General features: G+C 39.9%; 1 protein-coding gene across 1 annotated transcript in view; it reads right to left on the bottom strand.

Annotated features, from left to right (window-relative positions):
• The window catches only part of LOC142354358 (uncharacterized), a 406,219-nt gene that overhangs the window by 189,912 nt on the left and 193,450 nt on the right, over positions 1-22,857 (bottom strand). The gene's annotated exons all lie outside the window — the stretch shown is intronic.

Genomic DNA, 22,857 nt, shown 5'->3' with positions numbered 1-22,857 from the left:
TCCTCCAACTGGGAATAATTCCTCACTACAGGACAGTGAGAGACAGTTGAGTACTCTAACAGGAAAGACGTTACTGGCCAGCACACCCTGTAAATGGCTCCCTCACTGGTTCGACAGTTGCAAAAGATGGGAACTTTTTACTAACGGCACTAGTGAATACTTCACTCATAGGAACCTCAGACTACGACATAAGTCACCGATTTTAATACACGACGAGGATTGCGCATCCAACGTATTTCAGCTCAAACTCACAAATTCGGATCAAAACTCTTAACCTCGGATGGATGTAGCAGTAGAAATACTGGATGTACAACTGCAGCCAATCAGAGACTGAGAAGGCACTACTTTTTATATATACTGCTAACTCCACTAACTGTGGTCAGTCTACTGGAGCAGTTGCACGGTTTGTATACCTCTGACTCCGGTGTTACTCTTTATAACCACCGTTATATTTGCAGTTTATCTTCTGTGTTTTACAGAGTCGGTTAGTCTGAGAGACATAGGTAAGCCTACTTCACGCGAAGAAACAACTTGCCCCAAATATTTATACTCTAAGGCTGTAAAAGGAGCCAATATTGGGTCTGCTTTGACTCATAAGGTCAAATCAACCCCCTCCTTTCTCAATTGACTAAAAAGCGAGTCTGTTTTCCAGATCTATATTTTCGGACAATAACTCTCAAGGCGGAAAAATAACTCACGCCCAGGAGATGTCTATCTGCCTCCTTGTAAATGTTGCCATTCTGCTGCTCTAGACGTAAACATGACTTTCTCTCTGCAACCGAACATAATTTTTCATGCGGCAGAGAAGCGTGGCTATGCAATTGAAACTGCTGAAGATTGAAAATATGCTCAGTATGAAAATGGCTGTTCCCAACAAGGAATTTTGTTCGTCCCACTGGCAATCAAGTTTTGGGCGGTCTGTTGCGGACTCTGAGGAAGGCCTTACTGCGCATGTCGTTGTTAGCTGATAACAGAAATTATCAGTCAGCGGGACATTCCATTGCCTTCGATAGAGCAGTTCAGTCACTTTCTGTGGTCATCATAGGATGATCAGCTACTATGCTGTTGTTGCGAGCTTTGCAGTTGAACGCATCAATTAGTAGAAATTATCTGATACTTAGCGACCCGATTACGTGGGACACAATGTGAAGAGAACCATTGTATCTAGCTGAATCAATCTCTTGATGAGTTAGAAACACGCCCAGAATCATTATTGAATTCACCCATTGAGAGGGGAACTTTTTCTTAAGTAATGTAATCCAACAGGAGAGGACTTTTGCGCATTTCAAGTGCAATAACGTGAGGAAATTGAAAAAACGAGAGTTAAAAGGCTGAGGTAGAGAGGAAGAAACATCATGGATCGGAGAAAACATTAAGATTGGCAATAAGAAATAATCAGCGAACATTTGAATTTGAGATCAAGATAAACCAAGATTATTTAATAACGGAGACCACGCAGATTGTAATTTTTGATATTTACAAAAAATATATATCTAAAAAAATTTTTACATCAGTTTTTCGTACCAGTTTCGTTCTTTCTAGTTTACTCGGATTTGGTTCTGTGTAGCAACAAATTTTAAAATTTTCCTTTTTCTTCCAGGTTTTTGACCGCGTGTCAGAAACCGGTTTTATCACTGAAATCGGATCAAGTCTTATGATTCTGATGCTGGTTCATAAATGTTTATAGAAGAACCAGAAAACAAAAATATTGTACATTGACTCATTTTAGCGACCACTCGATTTCGAGTCACTTTGTGAATGTGAGGCCCCATAGTTTTCCGCCAAGATTTTACTATTGTCTTGTTGATTATAACATCCATTAATTTGTTTATTTTCATTAATAGTTTTTACTCATTTATCAAATTTTAATATTTATATGTGTTCTATTAGTTTTGACATTATAATAGCTATTTCTATTACCATTTTTAAAATTATTTAACTCATAGTACTTTTATTTACGATATTGTTTATAAAATTATTTTTGATTAGTGTATTAATAATATTAAAAAAATTATTTATCACAATTTTGCTACTCAAGTAGACTTCTGTGCGAAAAACAACAATATTCTTTGACCTTTGTCTTTGTATCGTGAAATCTTTAAAACTGCAGATTCTAAATTAGTAGTATTTTTACCTCTGTCTGAGAAGAAGTCACTATTCGACAAATGCTATAATTATACCCATTTTTATCATATTTTCAACAGAACTCTCAAAATTCAGTTCGCTCTTTTCTCATCTCATTGAGCCCAGATTTCGTTCCAGAAAGCTAGGTAACAATAGCTGGGCACTTATTTTCATAACTCTCTCAGAAAACTAAATTGTAAATTGTTGAACATAATACAAAACTGAAGTCTTCTGACAGACAAATGAACCGCGTTTGATCAAAAATTCAAAATTCCTTTTTTTGCTTTCACTTAATTGTTGTTTTCGTTGTTTGTTAATGGTTTTTTCTGAAGTCTATAAGTGTAAACGCTTGTGTATAAAATTGAACAGCGGTTTACACTGGTATAAAGAGGCTAGTTTAAACTCACTGTAATATAAAACAGAGAAAAAGGTCATCAAACAGTCACCACCATTTTTATAATTCTCAAATTTATAATTCTCAAATCAAAGTTTTTATGGAAAAATTTTGGTTGGAGACGCTTACAGACCGTTTACAGCAAATATTTATTAATCGGAGATACCTACTCCGGGTTAACTTTCTTTTTTACAATGTTGAAATTTTTATCGATTGCATGCAAAATATTCAAAGAAAAAAACATAAATGTCATTATGATCGTACAATGTTGTCTAAGATGAAAATTTCAAATATGATCTTAGTATGATTAGTAAAGTCCATATGATCATTAACTAGTTGATAAGATTCATAAATCTTGACTTCGGCGTTTTTAAATCATGCTCTAGATGTGGTGCTGCTATTACATCAGGAATTCAACCCTATTTAGCGTACCCAAAAAGAATCTTCCCCAAAGATAAAAGCTAACGAGAATCACTCTCTTGTGTTAAAAAGTGATCAATTTGGTCCCCCATTTTTTTCGATAACTGAGGGTGGAATGGTGGTCAATGTAACAGCAGTCATGTTTTGTCTAGGCGAAAACATCACAATCTACGATGCTCAGTTTCAAGCAGCGGAGATTCTTTTCAAACCAAGTTTGGCGGACAGAGCAGGTGACGGAATCATAGAGGCTCTTCAGAAAGCAGTTGCCAAATGTGACAAAGGAATCCGTGATGTTTTCTGGGAGAATGTGGTTCTGGGTGGAGGTAATACCCTCTTTCCAGGGTTGGCAGAAAGAATCAAATCTGAATTGGAGGCAGCCGGTGTAACAAATGCCAGTATTGTGGCTCTCGATGATCGTGAAATCTCAGCATGGCTGGGGGCCAAAGAGCTCGCTCAGTTCCTTTAACCCAAACACAACTTGAATAAATTGATCTAACTGAAAGCAAGTTGATGTTAAAGGAACTGATGGATTTCGAAAAGAAAATAGACGCTTGACTACAATTTTGGCTTCATGGATCTTTTCCGTTCCGTTTGTATCCCGTCACCCCATCCCCCAGCTTAAGTTGGTGCATATTGTTTGCAACTCCCAAGAGCACGCACGATATTTTTACTGAATTATTTACTATGTAATGATACGCTCTATAACTGAGGGTACATAACGTATTGTGGGGGGGGGGGGGGGGGCAAACAGAAAAATTCCGAAAAGGGGGCAGACAACGGAAAAATAAGCGGAATTTTTGCTATCTATTTGCACTATCACGTCGAAGTTGAAATAAAACAGCACTGCGTAAAGGTAGAGGGAGTTTTCTGTCAGAGATAACGCGGGGACACCAAATATAGTTTCACAACTACCTTTCTCCACAAATTAACCGTTTTTTATATTCAAAGACCCAAAACTTTCCATTACAAAACTGTCCAATACGCGCATACGAGTGATTTCAATGTAGTATAATGTAGCTGTACTTCTTATAATTTTGAGAAAGTATAATTTTCCCAGTGAACATCTGTTGTATTGTATCATTTTTGAACCCTATTACTGCTTCTAAAAAAGCGTCTAAAGTGACTGCTTGTATGGTTTATAATGTAAAAATCGTTTTAAATTTGGTAATAGATAATTTGGTATAATTTTAGTAATCAACTCAATCGTCTTCTTGATCAAAAATCGCCAGCGTGTGTTTATTCATTTGATGGATCCAGTCGTTCGTAAATATTGCAGCTTGTTAAATACACCTGAAACAATTTTGGACTTTTCGTGCTCTGTATGGTGAGTTCTTCCAGTAAAACTTTTCATGGTTCGTACTAAATGCTCTTGTGCAATGCTTCACACGCTTTTGCGTCATTAGCCAACTTCGGGGCGTCAGACTGGGGCCAGAACCAGTAAGTAGTCCAGCTCAAGGTCACAGACCGAAGCAACCTGTGATCAAACCAAATTCGAGCAAATCAAAATTTTTGACCTTATAGGTTTTCATAGTCTGCAAAAATTTTAAAACGCACATAAACCTGGCCAATGCTGCAGACATAGCATTATTATAGCCCAATGCGGACTTGCAGGGTGTAATTCGAGGTTGACTTGGGCGCATATCAGCCTGATCACACGCGGATCCGAAAGCATCAGAGTCTGGGCAGAGGCAGGTTTGAAATAAATGCCTTGACGGGGTTTACTGTCCTATAGTCTGTGTAACGGCTGCTCTCCTATCAAAGTCAAGGAAAACTTTACACCGCCCAGTTCGTTTCAGCGGTTTCAAATCTGTCCGGATATTGTGTTTTTGCAGTTAAATTTTGTGAACTGTATTATCCGCTATACTGTAGATTACCGTTGCATTACTTGTTGCTCAATTAGTCCTGATAACTAACCGCTCAGCTTTGCTGTATAACAAACTTGTTTCTCTCAGAATAACAAAATAATTCAAATTGAAACAATCAAATTTTTGTTGAGTTTTGGTTAATAACCCAATTTATAATTCGAAATTGCAAATTCGGCTCCTAACGAATTGTTAAGGATGACTTCAAGTAACTGTTAACCAAAATTCAAGTTTGTAGCGAACCTCCTCGTTAAGGGGGGCGCTTTTAAAGCAACTCAGATATTATAAATCTGATTCAAAATAATAAACAACTTTCTGTTTCTCAATTGGCTTCAATAACCACCAATATCGAAACTATGCTAGGCTTCGTTAAAGCCAGTAAGAGAAACTGCCTTTATGCTTTGCACAAAGTTTCTCTTACTTAGGAACTTCGTTCCTCAGAAAGAAAGTTTTGAGAATATCAAAGTTAATTCTCTTTTCACAAGTCAAAGTAAAGTTAAAACTGTACAATCACTAATATGATTTACAGAAACAAGACACGATAACAAGTAATTTACCGCTCAAGAAATTGTGCTTCAATACGCACTGTATGTCAGTTTAATACAACCAAAATTGCAAATTTCAACTGATTTTTGGTAGTTTTTCAAGCTCTATTTATACTGCCGTACATGTCAAAATTGCATCTCTGATTGGTTGTAGATTACTAGGTCGTAAGATTCTCTGAATGCACTGAAGTTGGGGTTCGGGATACCTTATACGGTGCCCCGCACTCTCTGAATTAGTATGAAAATCGCAAAAATTCATCGAATCTGGCTTACCAAGTTGGGTATCTCTTGCTCCGTTTGAGCTAAATTTGTGCGATTGTGAACACTTGAATACGTGGCAATAATTGCGTAATTAAAGTCTGAGTTTCTGTTTCACTTCATATATGACGATTACGTACTAATAATAGTTGCTAAATATAAATGTTGAACAAAATGAACAAATCCGTTTGGCTTCGATAGAATGTAGCATTAAATTTCGCTTGTCACGCTATTCTAGCTTTAAGGCTTGAAATGGCCTTGAAGCGCTATTCAATTTGATTTCTGAGTTGTTAAGCTCAGCCGCAATATCGCCGGCCCTGTTTTCCATCGCGAAAACATCTTTTCCAGGTAGTACTGGGGCGAGCTTCACTACTGGTCTCTTGTACACTCCGTCGTTCGTTCGAACTATAGCTGATCGAATCACACCGTCAGACCCATCGATGGTCTCCGTGACTCGACCTAGGTTGTAATATCCACGCTTATCGCTGTCTTCGATCAACCAAACGAGATCGACTTCTTTAAGGGTTTCGTTCGCCGTAGATCGCCATTTTTGCCGATTATTCAAAGTTGGCAGATATTCTTTACGAAATCTGTCCCATATGAGATTTGCATAGGCTTGAGTTTGTAGAAAGAGCTTTCGATGATCAACAAATTCCTCTGCGCATGGTAGGTAGGGTAAGCAAAAGTTCTTGTTGCCAAGCAAGAAGTGATTGGGAGTCAATGCTTCTAAGTCATTAACATCTGAACTGACTGGAGTCAAAGGTCTTGCGTTCAATGTCTGCTCAACAATACAAATCGTTGTTGAAAGAACGTCCTCGGTGACTGATCTGTTCCCCAACACTGCATACATTGCTTTCTTGCAACTTCTCACCAACCGCTCCCATACTCCTCCAAAGTGTGGTGCTGCGGGTGGATTGAACTTCCATCTGATCCCTCGTTGAATTAGATGTTCTTCGATCCCTTCTTTGTTCCATGCCGTAACGTACTCTGCAAACTCTCTTTCAGCTCCAACAAAGTTTGTTCCGTTGTCACTGATGATCGTATTCGGTTTGCCTCTTCGAGCAATAAATCTCATTATTGCATTGAGACAACTATCAGTGTCCAACTTAGGTACCACTTCTATATGCACCGCTCTCATAGTTAGACAAGTAAAGAGACAACACCATCGCTTTTCGTTTCTGCGCCCAATCTTCGCAATGAAAGGGCCAAAGTAGTCAACTCCAACATTTGTAAAGGCTGTTGAAGCATCTAACCGCTCTTCGGGTAGATCTGCCATGACTGGTGCTATCGTTTGTGCTCTGCCCTTTCTGCAGGTAATGCACTTGTTCTTGATTGATCTTAAGGCGTTCCGTATGCCCAGTATCCACATCTTCTGCTGAACAATGTTTCTCACATGCTCAGTGCCTTCGTGTTGATTGTCCTTGTGCTCGTTTCGCAAGAATAATTCAACCGCATGATGTTTCCAATGTAGCAGAATTGGATGCTTTGCATTGAAGTCCAACTGACTTTTGCCTATTCTGCCTTTGGCTCGAATAAGTCCTTCTTCATCTAGGAAGGGTGAGAATTGTAAGATTTTGCTGCCTTTTGGAATTTCCTTTTCAGCTTTGAGAGATTTCATCTCTTCACCAAACTGTTCTTGTTGTAGTAATTTGAAGATTGTTGCTTTTGCTTTTTCTCTTTCTTCAATGTTGACTACGAGTGTTGCAGGTTTGTCTCTGTTCAATGCTCGCTGTACGTATGCCACGGTATTTAGTATTCTGTTGAAGTTACTGAATCGTTCCCACTGGATAACAGCTTTCTTCTCTTCAGCCTGTATCATGAATACTGATGAAGGTATATTCTCTTCATCTGATGCAAAGATTAGGTTCACTTGCTCTGGCCATTCACTTTCTGGTCGTTTTAACCAGGCCGGCCCAGTGAGCCACTCACTTCTCTTGAGTTCTTCAATGTTGATTGCTCTGGTGCCAATGTCCGCTGGGTTGTTGATACCGCTGACATGTTTCCACTGTGAAACATCAGTTGTGTCTAGTATCTCAGCTACTCGATTGGCCACAAACACTTGTTGTTTGCGATGGGAACTGTGTATCCACTGCAATACGGTAGTTGAGTCTGACCAAAAACTGCAACTATTTATCTTCATTTCATGTTCGTTGACTATCTGTTCTTTCAACCTCACTGCCATGACTGCCGCTTGTAATTCCAATCGTGGTATTGAAAGATGCCTCATCGGTGCCACTCTGCATTTTCCAATGACAAATGCTAAGTCAGCTGAGTATTCCTTTGGTTGTGAACGTAGATAGGCCACTGCACACATCGTGTCTTCAGATGCGTCAGCAAACACATGAAGCTCAGTTTTTTCCCTCTCTCTGTTGAAGTATCTTCTATCGATGCTTGTTTCAGCCACTATTGGAAGTTGTTCTTTCCATCTCAGGAATTCCTCTTCTTCACTAGGCTCCACTTCGTTGTCCCAATGTTGTCCATTCTTAGTCCAGATGCCTTTCAGAAGTCGTCTCATGTGAACACTGAACGGAGCAAACAATCCGATCGGGTCGAATACTGAAGATACCAGTGACAGAATCTTCCTCTGGGTTATAGGTGCTTCAACTTCCTTGTTTGTACCTCTGCATACTTGAAGACTGTCATCAGTAACGGTCCATTGTAGTCCTAGCACCGAGGATCCTTCCGTATTGGGTTCCACTTCGACTTGCTTTGTGTTGCTGATTGACTTCAAGTCTTCTGGGATTGCTTTGGTAACTGCATCATTGTTGCTTATCCACTTCTTCAATTCAAATCCATGTCGTGAGAGAAGAGGTTGTAGTTGGTTGAAAACTTCAATTGCTTCTTCCGGGGTTTCTACTGATTTGATGAAATCGTCCATGTAGAAGTTGTTTTGTATTGCCTTGGTTGCTATTGGATACTCTTTTTCGTTGTCCAGTCCCAATCGCTTGAGAGCATAGTTTGCACAAGTTGGAGAACTTTTAGCTCCAAATACGTGACGCTGGTATTCGTATATCTGAACAGGTTCATTAGTTCTTGGACGCCATAAAAACCTCAAGCAACTTCTATCCTGTTCGGGAACTTGCACTTGTAGAAACATCGATTCGATGTCAGCTGTTAGAGCTATTGGTCCTTCACGGAATCTGAATATTGTTCCGATCAAGCCGTGTAGCAGATCAGGTCCTGCTAGTAGCTTATCATTTAGGCATACTTCTTTGTACTTGGATGCGGCATTGCAAACACGTCTTACTTTGCCAGGCTTGTTCGGGTTTAGCACTGGATGGTGTGGCAAATACCATACTTTCCCGAAGGTGCCTTTCGCTTCGGACTCGTCCAATATCTTTACGAATCCTTTTTCTACGTCTGTATCTATTGACTGTTGATACAAATTCTTCAGGTTTGGGTCCCTTTGGAATCTTCGCTCCAGTGAGTAAAGCTGACCCAAGGCTGAGCTGTAATTGTTCGGTAGGTTTGGCTCTGGTTCACTCCACAGCATTCCCACTTCATACCGCTCGCCTGTGAACTTTGTCGTACTCTCTAGCATCTTTTGTGCCTGCAGTTCCTTCTTTGACTGACTGACGACGTTGATTTTGGAAGCATAGGTTTCTATGTCCCACCAGGTTTGAATATTCTCTGCCACTTTCACATCTTCAGTGAAAGCGAAATGACAAACATTTTGTCCTCTTTTGCCCGTCATGGGTCCACTGACTACCCATCCTAGCTCTGTTAGAACGGCGAAAGGTTCACTTCGTGTTCCTATCTTATAGTCCAATGGTCGTTGTAGCTCATAAGCATCTTGACCAAGGATGATGCCAACTTCCATCAAGTTGAAGCTTTTGTTGGGTAAAACACTCAAGTGGTTGAAGCTTTGCTTCAGCTTGTTGTAATTGTAGTTTGTGTTTCCCAAGGAGATTGACGGATGTGCAAACGCTTCGATTGAATGCACCTTTGAATGTAGTCCCTTTATTTTGAGAGGAACCCTTTCTGTCTTCAGATCCTTCGTTCCGTGTATGCCAGCTATGTTGAGCGTCACACCGGTGCCTTGGGCCCGTAACTTCTCTTGCACACTTTGATCGATGAATGAAACCGTTGATCCACTATCGAGGAAAGCGTATGTGTTCAGCCTGTTGCCACCGCTCTGTATTGAGACAGGAACTATCTGAAGAAAGCTAGTAACTTCGTTACTCTGGTTGATCGTTGCTGCGCTTACGTTGACTGCATGATTGCCCTCGTCCATTTGGTTTTCTGAGTGTAGCAATCGGTTGTGCTTCTTGATGCATCCATTGATACCGCACGCATTGACTTTACAATCTTTGATTGCATGCCCTTTGCCTAGACATCCGTAACATAAGCGTTGCTTCCTCACTGCTGCGTACCGATCATTCACACTCATGTTCCTGAATAGTGGACAGTTCCATATTTTATGAGTGCCATCAGCTAGCGGACAGTGATCACTTTGCGTTTGCTTTGTTTCTTTCACGTTCGAACTTGCACTGAAGTTCGATGTTTTCGAGAACCGTTTGTCTCTATTTGTGCTTCTTCGGTCTTCTTCTCTTCGCTCTCCCTTGAAAGCTGAAAACCCTTCGTGCACGAATGCTATCCTAGATAGCCACTTTTCAAACATAATCAGATCAGGCCAATCTTCATCTTTATCATCAACATAGAACCACCACTTCTCTTTGAGAACTTGGGGTAGTTTATCTACTGCCATATAGAGTGTCGAGCTTGATTGCAGGTCACCAATCTGCTTGTACTCTTTGAGCACATTCACAAAGTTCGAAACAATAACTGAGAAACTGATCAGACCTGTTGAGTCGTGTGGTTTCACCTGACTTGCTTTGCGAAGACTCTCCAGTTGTGCATCAATGATCACATGAGGCCTTCCAAATTTCCTCTCCAGAATACTCCATGCAGCACCATAGAACTGTCCAGAATAGCCCATTCCAGAGATTGCTGACCTTGCCTTGCCTGTCAGCAGAGTCTTCAGATGGCTCATCTTCTCTGAGTCTGGTATTGGTCGTTGATCCACTGTAGCAATGAACATACTAGACCACTCCGGCCATTCGAGAGGGTTCCCATCGAAGTTGTTCAACTTCAGCTTTGGTAGGCTACTACTACCTGAATAGCCAGGGTTGTATCGTAATAGACCAGCTCTGGGGGAAACGTCTCGGTCTTCAACACTTGAGGATCGGTCTCGTGAACTGCGATATCGTGAGAAGTGACTTTGCCTGTTCACTTCAGGGGTTACTTCGAAGCGAGCTGTTGATCGATCTGGTGTTAGAAGGTTGTTGATTCTGCTGGCCCAGTCAGAGACATCTCTTTTCTTGGGGGTCCAGTTGAAGGGCGATTTGTCTCGAGCACCAGTGGATTGGGAACGAGCATCATCGTTCTCTAATGCTGTTCTCTTCACTTTGCGCTCTAGCTCACGCTCTTCCTCCAGCAGTTGATGCTTGGTTTCCAGTTCCTTCATTTGCATTTCTAGCTCTAGCTTCCTCCGCTCAAACCGTGCCTGTTCCAGTCGCATCTTGGTTTCGAATTCGATATCGAATTTCTTCATCCTTTCCTCTCGCCTTTGCTTTGCTGAAGATGTTTCCGAAACATTCTCCGTTTCTTGGCCACTTGCTGTTGCCCCATTTTGCACTGTTTGAGCAACTGGGTTGTCTGTTTGGTAGTTGTTGCTCTCGCTGTCATTCACTGCTTGGGTTGCGTTGCTTTGCTTTGCATTCATTTCTGGTTGCGTGCCTTTGCTTATATATGCAAGCCAATGATAGTCCAAACTTGCTTTGCACTGCCTTGCTTCTTTCAGATGCTGTTCAACGAAATTAGCTTGATAGGGCACAAGCTTGTTTCGACGCTGCAGTTGCTTGGGTATTTCTTCCTCTAGAAGGCGAACAGTCTGTTGGTAGAGGACCTTTAGTTTGTTGGGTCGATCTGAATCTTCAATTATTTTGTAGCCAATCCCTGTTTTGGTGTTCACTTCTTCCCGTAAATCTTGGAGCTTCTTGTCGTACCTATGAGCTGTTGATTGAAGCTCCTCTCTGCTGATTGTGTTAGGATTGCCTGATTGCCTTTTGCTTTGCTTGCTCCTTTTAAGCGAGGTTAGTTCTTCAACGTAATTTGTGAAGTGCAATCGCAGCTTTCGCTCTGCCTCACTGGCGTTGCGCTGTTGATTTGTTTGATTCTCTTTGGGGGGTGCCTTTGGCACTCTCTTCATCAGATTGGACAGCAGTTTGCCTTCCAATGTCCGGGTCGGCGGACCAAATGTAACGGCTGCTCTCCTATCAAAGTCAAGGAAAACTTTACACCGCCCAGTTCGTTTCAGCGGTTTCAAATCTGTCCGGATATTGTGTTTTTGCAGTTAAATTTTGTGAACTGTATTATCCGCTATACTGTAGATTACCGTTGCATTACTTGTTGCTCAATTAGTCCTGATAACTAACCGCTCAGCTTTGCTGTATAACAAACTTGTTTCTCTCAGAATAACAAAATAATTCAAATTGAAACAATCAAATTTTTGTTGAGTTTTGGTTAATAACCCAATTTATAATTCGAAATTGCAAATTCGGCTCCTAACGAATTGTTAAGGATGACTTCAAGTAACTGTTAACCAAAATTCAAGTTTGTAGCGAACCTCCTCGTTAAGGGGGGCGCTTTTAAAGCAACTCAGATATTATAAATCTGATTCAAAATAATAAACAACTTTCTGTTTCTCAATTGGCTTCAATAACCACCAATATCGAAACTATGCTAGGCTTCGTTAAAGCCAGTAAGAGAAACTGCCTTTATGCTTTGCACAAAGTTTCTCTTACTTAGGAACTTCGTTCCTCAGGAAGAAAGTTTTGAGAATATCAAAGTTAATTCTCTTTTCACAAGTCAAAGTAAAGTTAAAACTGTACAATCACTAATATGATTTACAGAAACAAGACACGATAACAAGTAATTTACCGCTCAAGAAAGTGTGCTTCAATACGCACTGTATGTCAGTTTAATACAACCAAAATTGCAAATTTCAACTGATTTTTGGTAGTTTTTCAAGCTCTATTTATACTGCCGTACATGTCAAAATTGCATCTCTGATTGGTTGCAGATTACTAGGTCGTAAGATTCTCTGAATGCACTGAAGTTGGGGTTCGGGATACCTTATACGGTGCCCCGCACTCTCTGAATTAGTATGAAAATCGCAAAAATTCATCGAATCTGGCTTACCAAGTTGGGTATCTCTTGCTCCGTTTGAGCTAAATTTGTGCGATTGTGAACACTTGAATACGTGGCAATAATTGCGTAATTAAAGTTTGAGTTTCTGTTTCACTTCATATATGACGATTACGTACTAATAATAGTTGCTAAATATAAATGTTGAACAAAGTGAACAAATCCGTTTGGCTTCGATAGAATGTAGCATTAAATTTCGCTTGTCACGCTATTCTAGCTTTAAGGCTTGAAATGGCCTTGAAGCGCTATTCAATTTGATTTCTGAGTTGTTAAGCTCAGCCGCAATAGTCTGATATAATCAAAGTCCAAGTAGGCTTCAAACATTGACTTCGGAAAATTCGTCGAGATTTTCCCGAAACTACTTAATGGAATTGAAAGTCAATTACGTTTTGTTCAAGCTCACCAGAGACGCAATAACAATAATGATACAAAAAATGATTTCAATATGTTTTGTTTTCTTAGGAGAGTCAAAATTGTTTAATAAATTTTTAGTATCAATTTTAGAAGACAGAAACACATTTGAATGGGTTCATCAAAACAAGTTTGACTTTAAGTTAGAAGAAAGGTCAGAAGGTTACTTTGTCTGAGAACAGTTTATTGTATTACTTAGATTATTGCTGACATGGTTGTTGCGGCTGCTCAAGAATCTCAGCGGAACCGATATAAGACAGCCTTGTTCTCGAGTTTTACGCCGGCCTGGTTCTTCACAGGGTTCGATTGAATAACAATCTCGTCGAAACAATTAGTCGCTCGGACGTATTAAAGGACTGTAACTTTAATTTTATTGATTGAAGTTAAGCGAATCCTTAGTGATAATCTATGTTCAATCTCGTGCTGAAGTTTGTAAGGCTTCAACCAGTGTTCGTAATGTTGCCAACTTAACGTTAAGTATGCTCAACTAACTTAAAACTCGCAAGATCTTAAGATCTAGCAAAAAAAATCTAAAGATCTTGAAAAATCAAATTTTAGTCAATCTGAGATCCAACTGCTCTGTACAACAGTTTCTAATGGTTCTAAATACAATTCGGTTTCAAAAAATCCATATAAAGTAAATATTCAAATATTTATTCTTTATAACATTATCGCTACTGGTTTCCGATTGGTTAATCAAGAAATCATATAGGTCAATGTTTACATAGTAAATGTCAAAATACTGCAATATTTACTTTTTTGGACATAAGCACGGATGGCTATTAAGTGGCTCTGAATGCCTCGACTGTACGGTATTTGAACATTAATTATCACCTAAAATATCAGAAAATAAACAACTGAAGAAATATAACAAAAAAAAACAAAATATCAAAAAAAGCCAATTTTGCACCATTTAAGTGCTAATAGCCACACTGGTGGGTCTGATTCAATAACGTTCGTTGGCTCCCTGGGTAGCTTAGAGCTAACCCTAACCGTGTTCCATATCCTCGGGTTGCTCAGGTTTTCCCTTCCAAAAATCGGGGAATGTACAAAATTTCGGTCCAACTTGTAAAAATTTTCAAAAAGTTACAAGTTCAAAAACTTGTTCAAAATTAAAAAGTTTCAAACGTTATTTGTTATTGTCTGAGGGTTTTTGTAGTGGATTTGAAGTGGCGCCAGCCCTTACCTGTTCTCGATCTTAGAAACACCATCGTAGAATACTGGCGTTAACTTCACGACTGGCCGGTTTAGCTCTCCGTGTGCCAGTTTGACTCTCGGTGATCTCAAAACACCGTCGTTGCCAGTGAAGATCTCAAAGAATCTCCCCAGTTTGTACTCACAGAGTTTCACAGAGACATCTACTAGCCATACTAACTCGCCTTCTTTCGGGTTTCGCACATGTTCTTTTGCCCACTTCGATCTCTGGCTCCATTGTGGAAGATATTCACGTGTCCATCTTTTCCAGATCATGTGGGCTTAAGCTTGATTCGTTTAGAAAAAAGTTTTTCTCAGGTCATGGTAGCGCTCACTGGATGGCACGAATGGTGCACTCGCGTTCTCTTTTCCTAGCACGAAATGATTTGGAGTGAGTGCTGTCAAATCTTCAGGGTCGTCACTTACTGTTGTCAGGGGTCTTGCGTTGAAAGTCTGTTCTACAAGACACATTGGTGTGCTCAGTACCTCGTCAGTAAAATTTCGGTTGTACAAGATTGCAATTATGTCCTTCTTGCAATTTTGAACCTGTCTTTCCCAGATTCCATCAACATGAGGAGCTCCAGGAGGATTGAATTTCCAAACGATCTTTTTCTGAGCTAAGTCACCGTCAACCTTAGGTTTGTCCCACTCTTTCATGAATGCTTTCAGCTCATTGGCTGCTCCAACGAAGTTTGTTCTATTGTCGCTGATGATGGTACTTGGGTAGCCGCGTCCTGCAATAAATCATGTCACTGCAGCTATACATTACTCGGTGTCCAATGACTGTGCCACTTCGATGTGTACTGCTCTGGTTCTTAGACAAGTGAGGAGGCAGCATCATCTCCTCAACGTACGTTGTAGGAAATTGACTTTGAAAGGTCCAAAGTATTTGTCGGTATGAGTGAATGGGAACACATGTTTATCAAGTCGCTCTCGGGGTAGATCCGCCACCGGAGGTTGAATTGGGTTGGCGTTCCTGTGTCTGCATTTGATACAGCTCGACTTGATTTTCATTAATGCATTTCTTAATCCGATGATCCAGTACTTTTGTTGAAGCATGTTTCTCACATATTGTGTGCCTTCGTGTAGGTTGTCGCGATGCGCTTTCTCCAACAGAAGTTGTACAACTGGATGTTTTGCTGTCAATAGTATTGGATGTTTTGCATTGTAATCGAGATTCGAATGTTTTAGTCGACCTTCCACTTGAATTGTGCCATCTTCTTCTATGAAAGGTGACAATTTGGCAATGTTTAGTGATTTTGAGATTTCTTTGCTGTTTGCTATCGACTTTGAAACAATCAGGAAGCTTTCGTTTTGAACAAATCGAAACAGTATTTTTTCTATTTGATGAATTTCGTCTGCTTTGAGGGTCTTTTCTGCTTTGTTCTGAAGTTCTTGCAGTAGGCAATGAAATTTTTTATTCGATTGAAGCTAGTGTATTGTCTCCAATCGATTAGTTGGTCTGGTTCAGTTTCTGTGGTTAAAAAACTGGTAGCTTGCTGAGCTTCAAATTCGTTCACTTGGCACCACGGCTTGGCCACTTTTCTACTTTTCTTCCTCTGACTGGAGCCATGCTGGCCCGTTTAACAACCCGGACTCTTTGCGGCCTTTGATGGGCATCCCTCTTGTGCCAATATCTGCTGGGTTTTCAACGCCTTTGACATGTCTCCATTGGTCCATGGAAGAATTTTCCTGTATTTCTGATGACCTGTTGGCAACAAACACTTGTTGTTTCTTCTGAGTTGATTGTAATCACTGTACAACTGTTGTTGAATCCGTCCATTGATAAATTTTATCAATTCTGTTATCATGCTCCCTCAAAATCTACCTCCTGAGACGAACTCGGTACTGCGGCTTGAACTCTAACTTCGGAATCGTCGTTTGTCTGATAGGTGCTACACGGCATTTTCCTATCACATAGGTAAGTTTCAACGTTGCCCCGTCTTACATATATGCAACAATGCACATTGCTTCTTTTGACGCGTCTGTGAAAATGTGTAGTCTCAAATTTGTACAACCGTTTTCAAATAAAAGTCGATTTTTCGACATCGTCCTTATTTCTCTCAACTCAGAGCACCAATCACTGAATAGTTTTGAGTGTTCGGCTGACAACTCTTTGTCCTATACTTGTCACATTTAAGCCCAGATGCTTTTAAATAGTAACCGCATTCGTATCGTGAAGGGTGAACATATCCCAAGTGGGTCGAACATTGCTGAGACAAAGGATAGGACAATTCTCTGAGTTATTTTTGTTGAAAATTCTTGCTCAGTTCCACCACAGACTATGAAATTATCTATGTCTACCTTCCAGTTCAGTCAAAGTATTGAAGATAATTGTTTCTCGGCCTCGAACGTTTCCACAACTTTTGTTGAACTGTCTGCCTCTGGGATTTGTGACTCGACTTCTTCTCAGCTGTTATCCATTTCGTCGAATCGAATCCAACTTTGCCGAAGATCTGTCTAACTTTCTGGTAGATTTCAATCGTTTTTCGAGCTGTTTTGACTGATTTGAGGAAGTTGTCGATGTAGAAGTTTCGCTGGACAGCTTTGACAAGATTTTCTTCATCTTTCGCGTTATATTTCGCCACTTGATGCAAAACGTAATTTGCACAAGTCGGCGAGCTCTTCGCCCCAAAAACGAGTAGTGTATACTCGTAGACTTCTCTTTTCTGCTCTGGATCCTCTCGCCAGAGAAATTGTAAGCATCGGCTGTCATCGCTTGGGACAGCAACTTGAAGAAACATTGCTTCTATGTCGGTTGAAAGTGCTATTTGGCGTTCTCGGAAGCGAAAATAGTTCTGATCAGACTCTGCAACGGGTCTTGTCTAGATAGAAGTTGATCATTGGGAGCTGCACCTTGGTGTTTTGCTGCATCGTTGCACACTCTTCTGATTTTCTTGGGTTTGTGCGGGTTGATAACAGGATGATGTGGCAAGTACCATTGAAGATTGTCTCTGGTTTCGTTCAGTTCAACTTGTTAGACTTTGCGGACATAACCAGCTTTGACGTCAGTGCCAATTGTTACCTGATAAAGCGTCATATCATTTTTGTAGGCGTCGTTCTAGGGACTTGAGTTGCCCCTTAGCACAGTAGAAGTTATTTGGTAACTTCACTTCCTCTCCTCGCCATAGAAGTCTTACTTCGTATCTTTCATAGGTGAATCGAGTTGTTTGCTCCAATGTTTGGATTGCTCGTCTTTCGAATGACCGGTGGCATCACAGTTTGAGGCTTAGGATTCGTGGTCCGGCATTTACTCAACTGACTTGCTAACTTGTCCACTGATACTGAGGTTGCGGTTGTAACAATAGTTGCTGCTTGCTTCGCTGGTAGGGGACCAAACAAGGCCCATCCTATTTTCAATTTCACTGCCCACGGTTTGGTTCTACCGTCTAATTTCTTGAATTCTAATGGTGATGGATGTTGTAGCAGTCTTGTCCAAGAATTACTTGAACTTGGTTTAGATTCTAGCTCTGACTTGAAAAGTTCTTCAGATGTGGGTAGCGATCCTTCAACCCTTGCAGATCTAAAATTTGGTGACCCAACTTCAGTTTCCCGTGGATATAGAATTGCACTGTCGTCAATGGTCGAGACTTCTCTTGTGCCGAAACCGCTCTCGGCACTATTTCAGTCTTGACATCTTGTGATCCGTGGATTCCTGCTACTGACAAAGACGCCATTCGGCCTTGCAGCTGCAGTGTAGATACAATTGACTTGTCTACAGACGAAATCGATGATCTTGTATCACACATTGCCAGCAGGCTCAGGCTGTGGTTTCAATTCAACAGTTTTATGCGCACTAAAGTGATTCCTCCTTGTGTGATCCTTGTTGCTGTTGCTGTCGTAGCATCTGAAGCACCTGCTGTAGAATCCTTCCTAGTGACGTTGCTGTGCGAATGCTTGTTGTCTCGTCGTCCACAATTAGGCACACTGCAGGTTCTACTTTTTGCAATTCTTTGACCGATCGCCAGGTTTCAGGCATTTGAAACACAGTCTGAACTTCTGCACAAGTTCTCGTCGTTCAGTCAGCTTCATTAATTTGAATTTCTCGCAATTCCAGATAGCGTGCTGCCCATCTTTCAACGGAGATTCTGAATGTTTGTTTTCGTACAATCATCAGCGTTGGATGCAAAAGCACTTGTTTTTGGTTTCTCGCGGTTTTGAAACTTGGAGTTTGTCTGGGATAAAAAGTCTTTGAAAACCAGTTATTGAAATCAATCAAGTTTGCTGCTAGTAGTCGATGATCCTGTAGGTAATGTAGCCACTGGTCTTTGAGCTGAGCGGCAAGTTTTCTGGTTGCTTAACTCAGAACTCCCTCTGATTCCAGGTCAGTTTGAAATCCGAGTCGCGTCAAAACGTTAACTGTGTTTGTGACTATGTTTGAAAATCAAACAATGCTACAGAAGACTCTCGTTCTGCCAAAGTTTTTGCAGAGAATGTCCCAGTTTTGATAATATCCCTGTGAGCTGAAACCCAATCCATAAATTGCAGCTTCCACCTGACCAGTGATGCTAATCTTCAGATACTGCATCTTCTCACTATCGCTCAGCCACTTTTGATGCACAATGACATCGAAAAGTTCTGCCGCTCGGGTCACTCCAGGGGGTCTCCTAAAAATTCCGTCAGCTTGAGTTTTGGTTGTCCTCTTGGGTCACCATTCGGTTGGTAAAGTACTTGTGGGGTACCTTGGCTCACTGTTGTTTGATTTTGGCTCTCCATTGATTTGTAGCGAGAGTTTTGCTTCGGACTCTGGCTTCTCTGTCGGTTTGGGAACTGGCGGTCCTTGTTGCTGGAACGTCGTCTCGGGCAACAGCGTCTGTGATTCTGTTACCCTAATTGATTTAGGGATTTCAGGTTTCTTGAGAATAATCGAATCTTGCATTTGCGTTGAGAAAGGTCCTGCACCCGGTAGGAAAAACGGGGTAGTTTTCGGATAGGCATTGAAACGTTTGTCACCTGTTTTCTGCGTGGCCTTCTTAGGAGGTTCGATCATAACATTAGGTGATAGTGGGCCAGACTGTTGGGCCACTGAATTTGCCCAGCATGCAGTTTTTTCTAGATTGCTTCTTGACTAAACACCTTCTACCTGTGACCCAGATGCGCTTGAGCTTCCTTTTTTCCGTTCAATTTCAATGCGTCTTTGCTTTTTGTCGGCTTCGGCTTTCTTTCTTTCGTTTTCGAGCTCTCGCTCATGCTGTCTCAAAAGTAGCTCGTCTTCTTGTTGTTGCAATTTGAGACTTAATTCTTGTTCTTGTTGTTGCAATTGTTTTCTGCTTCCTTGTGTAGCAAAATGTCTTGAAGAGACCTCGACGTTCTCTTCAGCGCTCTCTATTTCTCCATTTCCTGTATCAATTACGGTCTCGTATGGGTCCTTATCACCAGCCCATGTGGACGACACTAACGACGTTTGGATTCCACAATTCTTGCTGTGCCCGTACTGCTTGATCAGGTCCTGCTAGTAACTCCTATTTTTACCGAACTCCACAAGCTCTTGGGAATAATTTTCGGGCTTTATCATTCGAATCGATTCTGCGTAGATTTCATCTAGTTTCTCGACTAACCGTTCCACCTTATTACCCAATGTCTGTTTTGCGGAGTCGCTTGAGTTTTCAGTTTTTAACCTCTCCTCCAAACTTGATAGTTCACTCTCAATTGGGTGAGCAGCTTTCACTGTTTTGTACGCTCGAAATGTGTCTTCACAAAAACCAACGAATTCTGTGCGAAACTTTTCGATGTCTCGGAGAAATGGTACTGTGTCCACTACCAATCTCAAATCTTTGCTCTTTTCTTCTAACATGCTCATGGTGTCCTTGTCATAGCTTCTAAATACTTTTGTTTCAATAGTAGCTTTCTCTATTTTCTGTTGGCTTTTAAGTTGTCGTACGTCTCGAAGAAGACTCGATATGCACTTTCGGCAGTCATGGTTTTGTTTTGTGTCAGGTAGCCTTCTAGCTCGGTGAGGCGTCTAGAGAAAACAATTTGGATCAAAAAGCACAAAAATTTATGGTTAAAAAACTTCTACTGAAAACTTCTACTGGAGACTATCTACTGAAAACATAGTAATTGACAAACTACTATTAGCCTACTAGCTTACAACAAAAACTACTTATAGCATTGGACAATCTTTGTTACAAGGGAAAGTGAAAACACAAGACAAACTGGACAGTTAGGGAAGCAAATAGATAAGATAAAAAACAAACAACTAAGGAAAAATTTGATTGATAACAGTTCCGAACAAATAAAAATTTTTATGCAGAAAAACAAAGTTTTCTTGTGAAAAAATTAGTAAAAAGAACACGGTTTTTTAATCAAACAAAAGTCCTAGACAGCTTTTCACATCGCGATGTAAACCTAGACAACTTTTCACCAGGCCATATGCTCCATATTTTTTGCGCAAATTGGAAAAAAACTCTTATCTGAAAAATAACCGAAAACTAAAACCATGCTACCTGAGATAAACAACATTTTTTTCTGCTATAAGATTACCTTAGCAAAATTAGAAGAGGCCTTGAAAAACATATTGTCTTACTATTGCATTGATTCCTATGACTTAAAACATATGTTCTTGAAAAAGTGTGGCTACCTGTTGCAAATTATTTTGAAGACTTTTTAACAGATGCACTGTTGATGGTTATTTTTATGATGTTTCAAAGATTGAAGAAGTGATATTGCAGCACAAAAAGACATCAAAATTAAAACTGTAGATCAATCGCGCTAATACTAACAAATGAAAAACTTTTTCAGAGGCTTATCCAAAACAGAAAAGTAGCTCTTTTATCAATCTCGATTACTGAGTGAAAATCAATTCTTAGTTCAGAAGAAGCGGAGTGCTGTTTTGTAATTGCTACTATGGCTGACAAGATCGGTCAAGCTCGGACACAGAGAACCTGTCTTGTTGCACATTCTTTTTCCTAAGGATAGCTTTAAGAATGTCGATCACAAAAAGTTTTTTCGAAAATCTTTTCGTTATGGTTTGGACAATGAAACGTTTACAAGGAATATGAATCATATCTCATACACTGAAAAAAAGAGCTGGAACAAACTAATCTTTGGATGGAAAAGACAACGAAAAACAGGCTTTCTAATGGCCAGCGTAATTTTCGTTTTGAGAAGGAATTCACCATTGAAAGCCAAACCATTGAATCTGTGAAAGTTTTCAAATACTTAGATGGGGTTGTTGATAGCCAATTATATTCTCGTGAGCAAGTATTCCACATTGAAAATTGGCTTTTTGGAACTCTGTGGCAATTTTTGTAGGCCAAGAAAAGTTCTAACAGCCAGTCAGTTAATCCCAATTTTTGAAAATGTTATGAGCCAATTTTACAATAAGGATTCTTTCTTCATAGGTAAACTTCTAAGGAGGTAGGAAATAATTTCTAAAAACTAGCAAAAATTAAATAAAATTATCTTCCACAAAGAACAAAAAAGATTCTCTCGGCTCCGTAAGAAGGGACATACACTTTACACTGTTAGGGAACTACAAACATGAATTTTCTAAAGTACTGGCTTGTAATTTTCGCGAATAATACAAAATTGGAACACTGTCAATTGTTCTCACCTGCAGAGAAAAAGTAAATGTTTCAAATGGTAGATGCAAAAACGTTTCAACCAGCAGTCGATCGAGTGTTAAAAGATGTTTGGATGATAGAATAAGAAAACATATAAAATTATTTTTGAATACGGAAATTAAGTTGGCAGCCAAGGTTAAAAAGTCTCAACAGGCACAAGACACGTAAACTGAATCACAAATTGTTGGATAATAACAAGTCGGAAAATGATTAATTAATGAAAATTATTTTCGCCTTATTAATTCCAAACACTTGTTCAGGTTTTTTATTTTTATCCAATTTTTTCGTATCGATATTTGTCGAATTAAAATAACTTTTTCTCCGCTATAGGCACTCGAAAACAGGTCAGTTAGACCTTATAATGTACTCTTGGTTGTTGCGGTTCTAGTTTGTACGTTTATTTATGAAAGAGCGTACTATTTAAAATTTGGTGTACATTATAAAAGTATGTCTTTGTTTCTGTACCGCCAATAAACATTTTATTATTAATTTTATTTTATAATTGGACCAATTATGTAATGAAATGCTGGGAGTCAATTTCGGGTGTTTCATTTGATGTTTTAACCTGATTACAACTAAGAGTATTTAAGTGTACTATTAATGGATTTTGTTACAGGCTTCGTGGAAATTGCTGACAAACTTGCAACTAGTTTCCATTTTTGGCTGTAATTCATATCCGCAAAATGAAAAAGAACTAATTTTTCGAAAATTACACTACAAAAGATATAGCCTACGTTCCAAAAATTGAACGTGACCAAAATCCCCGATGGCAAAATGAACGAATTTCAATTTAGATATACCTCTTGTAATTCTCAATGCCCATCAAATGAGTGAATGCAAAAGTGATACATCTTTCCACTTCATGTAAGATCTTG

Source organism: Convolutriloba macropyga, chromosome 15, assembly GCF_964194025.1.
Source record: "Convolutriloba macropyga chromosome 15, txConMacr16.3, whole genome shotgun sequence".
Lineage (NCBI taxonomy): Eukaryota > Metazoa > Xenacoelomorpha > Acoela > Convolutidae > Convolutriloba > Convolutriloba macropyga.
The sequence above is the reverse complement of the archived record's forward strand: the minus strand, read 5'-3'. Positions and strand labels throughout refer to the sequence as shown.